The sequence below is a fragment of the Pelobates fuscus genome, chromosome 5 (genome assembly GCF_036172605.1).
Source record: "Pelobates fuscus isolate aPelFus1 chromosome 5, aPelFus1.pri, whole genome shotgun sequence".
Lineage (NCBI taxonomy): Eukaryota > Metazoa > Chordata > Amphibia > Anura > Pelobatidae > Pelobates > Pelobates fuscus.
In genome coordinates, this window is record NC_086321.1 from 103192518 (window position 1) to 103205558 (window position 13041).

The window sequence follows — 13041 nt, forward strand, 5'->3', positions numbered from 1 at the left end:
GTTGAAGACGTGTAAAACCAACTGAAAGACAGAAACAGTTATTGGTTGGCTATGTTGGATATTCATTTAGTCCAATAATTTTGTGGGCTAAATATACAATTACACAGTATAGTAAGTAACTAGTAATTTTGGGTAAGAGGATCAATATACATTCCCATGGAGCCCTTATATAAAGAAGCCACATATACATTTAAACAATCTTGTACTTTTTAATAAATATATTTATTTAATAAACTAATAGTTTTTTTGCCCTAGTTTAACAACAACTAACTATGGATGTGGCTGAGAATTTCCAACTATTAATACTATCATTAATATTTAAACTTAACTGCTTAATCAGTGTAGTCCCCAATAACACTTTTGCTAAATAAAAGCTCTCAGGGGCTGTTCTGGGCTTTCTACTGTTTTCTCACTATATGTGGCCAGTCTTTTTCATTGAAGTCAGCATTGAAGGCACCACTTTGTTGGAATGGGACATTTTGGGAGTGTACTTTATTTTCAGTAGAGGAAGAACTCTGCATTCACATGTGACTTGGGTACTGTTAGCATTACTGTATAATGACCACTTAATGAGTTGCTCATTAATGATGACTTGAAAACTTACCATCAGAAAAGTAACGTTACCAATGGTTTGAAAAGTACACAATTATATTTTTTTCTTAGCATCAATCTACAAAGTGTAAAAAAGTCAACAATTTTTTCATGAGTGGTGGAATAACATAACGTAATTATGGCTAAACCAAATGGTAGTTTTGATTGTCAAGTCGGTGAGACATATGGAGATTAGCCAAGTAAAAAAGCATTGCACCTTCAAATAAAACATTGTAATATTTTCCAGAAAGCTGGTCTAACCTATCAATATGATCAACTTAGAATGGAACGTTTGGAGTAAGCTTCATTTCTTTCCATCGTTCTTCTCTAAACGTGCACCTGGATCTTTCAAAATCATTCCTGTGAAAATACTTGCACGTGCTTCCGTTTTCCCTACTCAATTTTTTTTTTACATTTTCTGCAAGAATGCCTACTTCTGTTTGGTTTGGAGTTTTTTTTTTTTTGTGTTACTTGTTAAGATTTTTAAGATGTTTCTTTTGAATAGCCATAAAATAATTTAAGACAAAAAATAGCACATTCTGAACAGTTGTAAAATGTATGCATAACCCATAATCTATGATACCTATGATATATGATTAAGCATGATTTTTGATTAATGAATTAAAGAAGCTAGGTACCATCTCTCACATGAGGAACTGATCTCATATATAAGGAAATCATATTTTAAAGTATAATTGATTTGATCAGTGTTTAAATTGTCTGTATGTCCCTTGCTTCAAACACTTGAGCTAATATACATCCACACCTTAACCTATCTCGCAAGATTTACAGCCCACAGTTCATGACTTATACATAAACCATTTCTTGTAAATATATTTCTAGACAACGGTTTGTATTGGCTCAGAATGTATTGGTGTAATGCTATCATATTCCTTCTGAAGTGCTGTTTTTCCAAATTAATGAAATTTCAATTTGTTGACCTTTCTTCATAACTAAAATCCTCCATTCCTTTATTTTAAGGGAAACTCCAGTGCCAGGAAAATGATCCATTTTCCTGGCACTGGAGGGTCCCTCTCCCTCCCACCCCTCAATCCCCAGTTGCTGAAGGGGTGAAAACCCCTTCAGTGACTTACCAGAGGCAGCGACAGGTCCCACGTCGCTGCCTGCTCCTCCCCCGCCGCTCCTCCTTCTGCTTACGTCGGCCGGTGGGCGAGACTGATCTCGCCCGCCGGCCGAGGAGACCTAATGCGCATGCGCATTAGCGCACCCCATAGAAAAGCATTGAAAATGAATTTCAATGCTTCCCTATGGGGAATAGAGCGACGCTGGAGGTCCTCACACAGCGTGAGGACGTCCAGCGACGATCTAGCACAGAAAACCTGTGCTATAGAGCAGGAAGTTCCCTCTAGTGTCTGTCTAATAGACAGGCACTAGGGGAGGACTTAACCCTGCAAGGTAATTATTGCAGTTTAAAAAAAAACTGCAATAATTACACTTGCAGGGTTAAGGGTAGTGGGAGTTGGCACCCAGACCACTCCAATGAGCAGAAGTGGTCTGGGTGCCTGGAGTGTCCCTTTAATTTTGCAGCATTCCTCTGTACTTTTTCTAGTGCCCTTCTTTAGAACAGATGCTACAAATTGCACAGAATATTAACAGTATGGTCTAATCAGTGATTTGTAAAAAGGCAAAATTATATTTTCATCCATAGAATGAATTACCCTATTTATACATGAGAATGCCATACCGGCCTTAGCAGCTGCCAATTGACATTGCACATTGTTGCCTATAGCAATTCCCAATTCCTTCTCGTGTATTCTTCTTTACGCTGAAGTGCATAAGTTTGCATTTATTTACATTAAATGTAATCTGCCATTTGAGTGCCCAGCTTCCCAATCTATCTAAATCCCTCTACAGCAAAGCAAAGCAATATCCTGCTCACATTGTATTACTTTACAACGTTTTGTGTCATCTGCAAACACTGACACATGGCTTTCAATGTCTATTTGAAGATGAAAGCATTAAGGTTGATAGGCCTGAATAACATTGATATGCATATTTGGAACTATTTCACTCCGTTTTACTTTTTGACATGTCCTTTTCACATGTCGTAAGTTGTAACTTAGTTTTACTACAGCCTTATGTGTCCTACTTTAAACTGCCAACTTTTCTATTTCACTATGTCTACAGAAATATTGCAGTAATTTCTGTTTGAAGTACGTGCACTAATTGCTATTGGTTGACGTTGCTGTTAAATGCATACACCGTTAGACAAACTGTTTTCTATATACGATATACTTCATTAAACCCTTTGAATACTTATTTGATACCGCATCTGAATGGTGTGATTCTTTGACTATTCTGAGCCGGCTGGAGAGACATAACGGAAAGCAGAAACATCTTCTTTGTTGGTTCATAAGTCCATGGCAGCATAAGGGTTTTAGACCCTGTGGTGAACTCTCAGTTTTAACAGAAAATCATTTATAAATATGTTAAATAGTAGCGGTCCCAGAACAGAACCCTAAAGGAACAACTCTCTGTACTCTCTCTTTAACCCTTTAAGGACCAAACTTCTGGAATAAAAGGGAATCATGACATGCTACACATGTCATGTGTCCTTAAGGGGTTAAGCCAATGTTCTACTCAAGAACAAGAATCTAACCTTTTGTGAGGTAGCATATCAAATTCCTTTACAAAATTAATGTAGATCATATCCACTGCAACACCTGGATCTATACTTCTATTTACTTCTTCGTAGGATGCAATTAGGTTAGTCTGACAAAAAAACATGTTAATTATTGCTAATAACAATGTTATCCCGAATGAATTCCTGAATATTATCCCTTAATAAGTCTTCAAATACTTTCCCATCCAAATAAGTTAAGTTTAAAGGTCAATAATTTCCAGGCAAAGATTTTGAACCCTTTTTGAATATAGGAACCACTTCTGCCTTCCTCCAATCCTCCGGTACAATTCAGAAATGAGTGCTCATGAGTGAATACCATCAGGTCCCAGAGCTTTGTTTACATTAACTTGCTGCAGCACCTTGTCTTGAGTCATCCAATTAAATTTTTTCTGTAAGTTTTTTGCAGCAATCATTTGCATATCTCTTGCCATAGGATCCTCCTTAATATATAATATGGAAAAATAGCTATTTAAAGTTTCTACCCTTTTCTGGTCTTCATTAACTTACACACTCATCTCTGTTTCTATGTACCTACACTATTTTTTTTCCAGAATTTATATACTGAAAAATGTTTTGGGGTTGTTTTTGCTTTATTTCGCTATCACGTCCTAATCACATTCCACTTGCTTGATTTGGCTTTCTTGTCCTTTTCTAAATTCACAGAATTGTCATGTGTTTTGGTCCCTTTTCAGGGACCTACAAGTATTCTGAACTTACAGGTTTATTTACTAAAGTGAGAATTCAAATAAAATGTTCAATTTAAGATCAGAGTAGTAGAGTATCAGAGTAGTAGTAGAGAGGAAAGCATAGCTGACTTGGAGATTTTTTCCAATTTAAATGTTTTGACTATAAGTTTGTAATTTTGAATGAGAAACTTGCATATCATCAGCGACCAGTTTGAAGGTTCCTCATTGAAACATCTGACTTTGCCAGAAGGAACAAGCTGACAAGTGTCATCTTCACAACTTCGTAATTGCTAACTATTCATAAGTGGTTTAAACCCTTAATATAAGACCACTCTCAGGACTTCCTGGCACCATAAAAAAAAAAAGGTAGGAAGACAATGTAATAGAGCAGCTGGAAATGCTAGCAGAATGCTTGGTTGTATTGGGAGATTTATTAGCAGTAGAAAGTGAGAAGTGCTCATGCCATTGTACAGAACACTGGTGAGACCTCACTTGGAGTAATGTACGCAGTACTGGAGAGAGTATCTCCAGAAGGATATTGATACTTTAGAGAGAGTTCAGAGAAGGGCTACTAAACTAGTTCATGGATTGCAGGATAAAACTTACCAGGAAAGGTTAAAGGAACTTAACATGTATAGCTTGGAGGAAAGATGAGACAGGGGGGATATGATAGAAACATTTCAATACATAAATGGTATCAATACAGTTAAGGAGGAGACTATATTTAAAAGAAGAAACACTTTCACAACAAGAGGACATAGCCTTAAATTAGAGGGGCAAAGGTTTAAAAATAATATCAGGAAGTATTACTTTACTGAGAGGGTAGTGGATGCATGGAATAGCCTTCCAGCTGAAGTGGTAGAGGTTAACACAGTGAGGGAGTTTAAGCATGCGTGGGATAGGCATAAGGCTATCCTAACTATAAGATAAGACCAGGGACTAATTAAAAGTATTTCGAAATATTGGGCAGACTAGATGGGCCGAATGATTCTTATCTGCCGTCACATTCTATGTTTCTATGTTTCCATGTTTAATTAAGATAAAGTTGTTTTGGTGCCCAGAGTACTCCTTTAACTACCTTATACGTAATGTTATTCAAAGATATATATAATCTAAAATAAGCAATCTACTGTGTGGAAAGTGCTTTTTAAAGACAAGTTAATTCATCTCACTTACTATTTTTAATGAACAACAATGGGTTGCGTGTGATTATGAGTACCACAATCTGTGTACAGACTGCTGAGTAGATACATCAGAAGTAAACACATGTCGTCTGGGAATATATGACTTGGAACATACAGGGTACCTAAATCAATATCAGGAAATTTATTTTCCTAACCCTATTTTTCAATATCAGTGTTTGCCTTACTTCAAGTTACCCATCAATTAATGAATGCCTATTCCTGTTTACCCATTATCTCCTCCCAATACTCCTTCTAGAATCATTTACTTGCCTAAAGTTTGAGTCTTCTCTTTTCCATGTTTCATTTTTTCCTCTTTCATCCCAAAGCTCTTTATTTTTCATACAACATGAAAAATTACCAGACACATTCCCCTGTACTTTTGTAAATATAATTGTCTTTTTAGACTATGTCAGACTACATTTATAAAACATTATGTTAGTAAAAGAACAGAAAACAAGTTTTATACAAAGGTATATTCTTTATCTCAATCCGAAATGTTCAATACTTATTCATCTCAGCTGGTGCAATGTGTTCCTTTCTTCCGTCTTTGTATCCTAACTGATAAGGTTCGTGGAAATATTTAAAGATAAAATCATTATTTGAGTACTTTTAAAATGCTTTCTATCATTGCTGCTGTATACAAACCATGCCTGTCGGTCATTTGTAAAACTATAAAAATGCTTAAATGGGAAAAAGAAAATAATACAGTGAATTAACGCCAGCTAACATCTTTGTTCAAAATAAACTACTTTCACTAAAATGATCACAATGTGGTTCCCATATAGAAACCCAGCCAATCTGAGTCATGCATTAGTCAAGATAACTACTAAAAACAATCTGATATTCCAGAGATGATGCAGCCTAGTAAAGATCAGGCTCACAATAAATAATCTGTGAGATACAAAACACATCTTTCACAGGATGCTGTGCTGAGACCAACAACAACCATTACTAGCCAAATCCTTTTAAATCAGTTAAGGCCTTTAAGCAGCCACTAAAGCAGTAGTTTTTTTTAGAGATGCTTATTTTATTTAATTCTGGAGTCCACCTTAGGGAAATGTACCTTAGTATTTATATATATCATATTGATTGGCTTGTGGTTCACATAAACATGTCTATTCGATATGCTGATGCATTCTGCATGAAACCAAACTGAAACATACATCAACGTAATTGCATTTATGTAGAACTATTGCGAGATACTTTTCAGTATGCTCTCAACCACACACTATACAACTGTTAATTAATTTGATGCAGTGGAAAATAGCATGATTGCTCACTGGATATTTTAATACAATATTTAAAGGGACACTATAGGTACCCAGACCACTTCATCTCAATGAAGGTGTCTGCATGTAGTGTCATGGTCCGCTTAGCACTTTCAGAAAAAAGGCAATGTTTATATTGCAGGGTTAAGATAGTCTCCTAGATAGTCAACAGGATTTTCAATATTTAAGGATGCCAAATTAGCTAATTTCATTGATCGCACAATTTATTCATTCTTCCTTCCTCGTGCCATTCAGAGATTCGGAATTTGGACAGATGGGCGAATTAGTCTATTTTCATCTGAATTGTGATTCTAGATGCCCAAGTCTAGAAGCCATATGTGAAGTGCATTCATACCGAGTAAAGTACGAATTCAAAGTGAAGTTAAAATTTAAGGTCAAAATCGCTCATTTAGAAAAATCCTCTATGTCAGCTATGCTTCCAGTTTAGTTAGTTTAACCTTAAATTTGAAATTCACTTACATTAGTTGTTCCATGCTCCAGGTACATAATCATTTGAATACTAATTCAAACTTTAGGATCAATTTCAATCAGAGTCAATATAGTACGCAACATTAAGTTGGGCATTTATGACATATTTACCTCCAGGTCATCTTTGAAAGTTTTTTAATTTACATTTGCTAGAAAAATATATTAATACTGCTATCAATTATCTTGATGATGAACTTTAATGCAACATCATGCATGCTAGTCTTGCAAGTCATTTATACACACAAATAGTAAACTACCAAAGGTAAACATACTCAGATAAAAAACATTATTTTAACCCTTCAATCAAACTCCCATTTCTCTGACACTGGTCTATTGTGTCAACCATAATGCATAAATAAAACAAAACCCAAAGTGTTACCTGTATGTTATCCCAAGTTTCAATACACAAGTTAAACTAAAGCGATTCTAAAAACATAAATGAATTGATTAATTTGTCCAGAGAGACATTTGATTATTTTGATGCAGCCGAACTTGATTTGTGCAGAAGTTTAGGGGATATTAATATTAAAACGTACACTGATTAACCCACAGCAGGGGACACATGAGAATAAGGAACAAGAATGTAACACATTAATTAGCCAACTTTTGCTTGACTTCGGCATTGGCAATGCAATTTAGCCCCAATACACAAATATCTAACAAAAAAAAAATCTAAATCATTATTTCAGTTACCTGATGTAAACATTTTCAAGAATTATATTATCATAGCTACATCCTTAAAATGTACCGTAGGTTGTTTTTTTACATTCATGTGCACTCTGCACTCTGACATCAACATTTGATTGGCAAATATTTAAATTGTAAACAACAAATGTCTATTCTGCTTTACCACTCTCCGTTCATACTGTATTGTCTTTTTCCCAATTGTGCAGCACTGCGGAATATGTTGGCGCTTTATAAATGCCAGTAATAAATAAAAAAAATAAACATGGAAATGGTATATCAACACATATGTGCTTAGACATTCTTTCAATAGTGTTGTAAACATATATTGCCATGAGGGTTAAATGAATGCCCTAGGTGTGCCCCAAAAGCCATGTATATACAGCATGAACTATAGGCTAAAATTGGTTCAGTATTAAAAATAAAATAAAAATAGAACTTATAGCTAATATTTAGTAAGCCTTTTTTAAAGTGTGTAGTGCAAAACAAGTGACAGTTTTTCTTTACAGTTTTTCTTTTTATGGATTTGGTAACTTGCTGATTCATATAACATTACTTATTAGTTGGTATTGTCTGACACCAATATGTATTTGAACGTTACATAAGAAGAATTCTAATTATATAAAATGCCTCATTATGTATGTGTTAATCAAGAGTATTTGTTTTACCTGCTAATTAATATGGCTATCAGCAGGAGTTACAAGACAAGCAGCCAAGTTTCCCCGATTATTTTCATGTATTTTCTTAGAAAAGATGTAACAGGCAGGGTTTCCTTCTGTCTCATTTTTTTTTTTATTTGTTGAAAAACATCTTTGTTTAAAATAAATTAAAATATATATATATATATATTTTTAAAATATACCATAATTGTGATAAGGGGAGTTGCTACATTCCAGAAACACCTGGGGTTTCAGCCCAAAGCAAAAATGTACAACCCCTTCTCTAGGAGATAGGTGGGATATGTCATGACATATCTCCACTCTCTATATTATGTATGTTTCTCTCTTTTGGGGTTATTCACTAAATACCACATTTGGTCCAGATGGACAAAATCTAGTGAAAATTACAGAATTATATCCCCATTTTTAATTCTCATATTTACTAAAGCCAAATGCAGTTGGAATTTAATCGGCCAGAGCAAATCTGCAGCCACCGATGTCCAGATTGAAATTGGTGCTTTTGCATGCAAATCCTATGGTGACCAATTTAGTCACCATCACTGGGAATGGAAGACGGACAATTTATCTAGGTTCCCAGATTACTCTTTTATTTTAGGCACCATGTACCCATTATAGGTGCAGGATATGTATAATGCATTTGTTGTAAGTTATTTTCTTCCCCCGTTACTTGTCTTATTGTGTTCCCAGCAGGGCGTTGTCCCATCGCTCTAGGGACACTTCCAGACCAGTTCAAACTGCCTGCCATCCACTCATTTTAATCCTCAGTGTGGTTCTCAGCCCTTGCTATTGTCTGTCCCCACCCTTCCTGGTAATTACAGGGCTCAATTTACACTGGTTGTAAGCTTTGTAGTGTGATTGGTTACTATCCCAAGTCCATACTGCCATTGGGCAACACTGTAAGCCTGATGTATCAAAATGACCCTTTGTGGGTATAAATACTTCTGCACAGCTCCAATTAAGTGAGCTCTTGTCCCCAGGACTATGTTTCAATCTAGTGTCAGGGGGAAGCACTGAAGTGGGATTTTCTCCTGAATAAGAGAACTACAATGAAAGTACTCAGCCACACATACTGAGCTCTGCCACACCCAGTGGTGTATTTTGGATCTTTGCTGCCCTAGGCATGTCGGAACTCGGGCACCTCCTAATTTACATTTGCCCCACCCCTTCCTGTCAATTCCACACCTCTTCCTATGGAAGACTAACACAAACTTTGACTGACAGGCACACACTCTCAGATACACTGACATACACACACACACTAATTTGACACAATCTGACAGACACACACAATCACTGACTCACTCACAGACACACACTGACAGACACACACAATCACTGACAAACACACACAATGATGCAGACACACACACTCACTCACTGACACAGACGCACACCCACTCACAGACACACATACACACTGACAGGCATACACAATCACTCAGAGCTGCCAATAGCAAACCCTAATACCTGCCGTGCTGTCTCTTCTCCCTGTAACACACACTGCCGCAGGGGAGTGGGACCGCCCATCTCCAATCCCTGTAACTCACACTGCCGCTGGGGACGGAGGATGATACTCTCCTCTCCCTGTGACTCTGTCTGCCGCTGGGGAGAGAGTCTCTCTTTCCAATAAAACACTCTGCTGCTGGGGAGGAAGGAAGACACCCTCATCTCCCTGTACTGCACACTGATACTGTGGAGTGAGACCGATTGTCTCCACTACCTGTAGGATACACTGCCGCTGGGGAGAGAAAGCAACTGTCTCTTCTCCCAATAACATACTCTGCCACTGGGGAATAGGACCGACTGTCCCTACTCCCGTTAACTCCGGCAGTAGCTGGGGATCTGGGTCAGTTGCCCAGCATACCTGTAGGGCTGGTGAAGAGATCTCGGTCCCATCTCCACCTGCCTCCTGGGGGTTTTCCCAGGACCAGTATATGAGGTCCCCTACTTCGGTTACCTCCAGGTGCTGCTGGGGAGAGAGACCGGTTGTCTCCTCTCCTTGTGATGGGTACTGCTGCTGGGGAGGGAGGCTAACATCCTCTGATGTCAAGTTAATTCAATCTGTTGGTGCATCATCCCAGATCAGTTGCACCACCTAGGGCCGCTGCAAACCTCTTTTCGCTGAAGACCTCCTCCCCTCGTTTTAACCATCAGGAACTCGTTGTCTCTCCTGACTTGTATCTCGATGGTCACCTGGTTCTAGGTCGCCTGAAAGGTCTGCTTCGACACATTACAGCCATACCTGGCCAGTCGCTGCCGCACCGCGAACAGAAACAGCAGCAAAGTTTTGTTCTAAAGCAAGGGCCGTCTCCTCTCCCTGTAACACACACTGCCGCTGGGGAGTGAGACCGACCATCTCCACTCCCTGTAACTCACCCTGCCACTGGGGATGGAAGACGAGACTCTCCTCTCCCTGTGATTATGTCTGCTGCTGGGGAGAGAGACCGACTGCTGCACCTTGACCAGAAACAGCAGCAAAGTTCTGTTCTAAAGCATGTCTGACACCTAATTTCTGGAACTCATTTTAAAAATGCCCCTTCTTGGCCAAAATTATACAATCTGATTGTCCAATGGTTTTGATTAATATTTTTCAGTGGTTAAATAAAAGATTCAGTGTTAAAATATTACCTAGCTGCCAATTGCAAACTTTAATAACTGCAACCCAAAAAATATTTATATTTCAAAGAAAGATATAGGTTGTTGGGAATGAATGCTACCTACCTGCGATGGGCCAGGTACCTCTGTCAATCGCTGCTTCCTAGTACTTGGGAGCAACATAAGCACTGCACTGGAACACCATAACCACCGTTAACCCCACAAACCACCGCAGCTTGGTTGGGGTTTTGCTGTCCTCCACCCACCAAGGACCCAAGACCAGGATCCAATTCCAGTGGGTAGACGTCTCCTAGTCCAGAGAGCATAGAAGGAAAAGCTCTTATAAGAGCTAGTGATTATACACAGGGGAGTCTTGTGATTATAGCAATCCCCAGATTGTGAATATAGTTCTCCAATCCCCCAAACATGAGCCAAGACTTCATGAAGGGGTAAACGAAGCTCAGTTTAATGGGAGCCACACTTGGCCTTATATGACAATACCCATGCAAGGGGTGCGCCCACATAGACCTTGTGGGGAAGTCCGTTACAAAGTCACAGACCAATAATACCAGTGTTACAATGCATGACACTCCCATATACATTACAATAAGCCACTCCTTCACTTATGAGATAATTGAGTCAAGCACTATACTAAACTCAATTATCTCCAAACACAAAAAACACACATTTTTACAAAAATTCCCAAAGTACCTTAAAACACATAAAATCCCCACAAAAGTTAGATTCCCTGATAGCCCTGATCTGGTTGACCAACATATCCAAAAATCACCCATATCAGTTCAGGGGTTGAGGAATTTCCTGGAAGTCATCGTTTTTTCCAACCGCACGCATGGTCTCATGCCCAAAACGGTTCCATAGAATCGCGGCTAAGTGCCGCTGGTGACCGGCTGGGAACCGCAAAGTCTTCATGCCTAAAATAGTTCCAGGGCATTCGTGGCTAAGTCCCCCTGAAGTCTATTCGCAGTTTTGGTCCATGCAAAAGGCCGCCCGGAAGCTAGCGTTTATTTCAATGGAAAGTGCCGAACCAGGGGAACCAGGGAGAATAAAATATGGTTCTTTACAGTTGTTGACTTGGCCCATAGTCTTTTGGCAAGAGGCTGGCCAGCAGGCCCCTCCAAGCACCTGTGACGAAGTTCAGTTCGTCACACTACCTATGTGCAGTAAAACCAAACAAGGTTTGCTGAATGAAGTGTAGGACAAAAGTTCTAGAACTGGGAGTTGTTTCTTATAACTGTAATTCTAATATGTCCCCAAGGGTCTTTAGGTTGGATTAACAATCAACATTTCTCAATTTCCCAACTTTTTGCTACAACCTGTATAAGAAGTACTTTGTGATTTCACATTGAAAATGCCATTCCTATTATATACACACAAGAATACTTAGAATGAGAAGTCATTCACAAATTTGTTACTGCCAATTCCACTTATCTGTTTATTTATGTGCAACCAAGATATAGATGCAATGGAACTTATATTTGGATAAGGCAATAATATTATTTTTTTCATATGTTAATACAACCATCAGGTATATGGCACGACTATGGGTACCAAGCTTGCACAAAACTCTGATAAACAAATTCTTGGGAGTCAGGAATGCATCTGTTCTTGACCCTGAAAAATTTCCCATAATGTTAATTTGGTTATTTTGCACAGGAAAACTGGTTATATCATCTTTATCTTGTGAGAATCAGATTTTGTTGTAATTGATTTTCAAAAGTATCTTAAAAGTAAACAAAAATAATGTAAGATTGACCTTGTAAACTTTCTACAAGTAATTTTCTTATTGTTACTTCTTCGAATAATAAAATAATGTGTAAGACCTTTTAAAAAAGTATGGCTTGCAGTAGCTGTAATAATAATAGGAAGAACTGACATATTCTGTAATGATTGAATAACTTTCAGAAAGGTCAGCAGAAGAAACAGTACAGCTATTTAGGTATCTGGCAGTCAAACTAAGATGCTAAGAGACAAGTTCAGAGAAAAATCATTACATACCAAGAGGACAAATTCAAAAAACAAGTTCTTAAAATATACTTGTTTTTCTAAAAAAAAAGGTAAAGTACAACTGTATATTTATGTTATGCCAATTTTATGCAATGTAAATATTGTGCTCAGGTGACTGAGGCATGATTCCAACAGAATAGGATAATATAATGGTGCTATTTGTATTTCTGACATCCACAGCAGTAGTTAATTTAG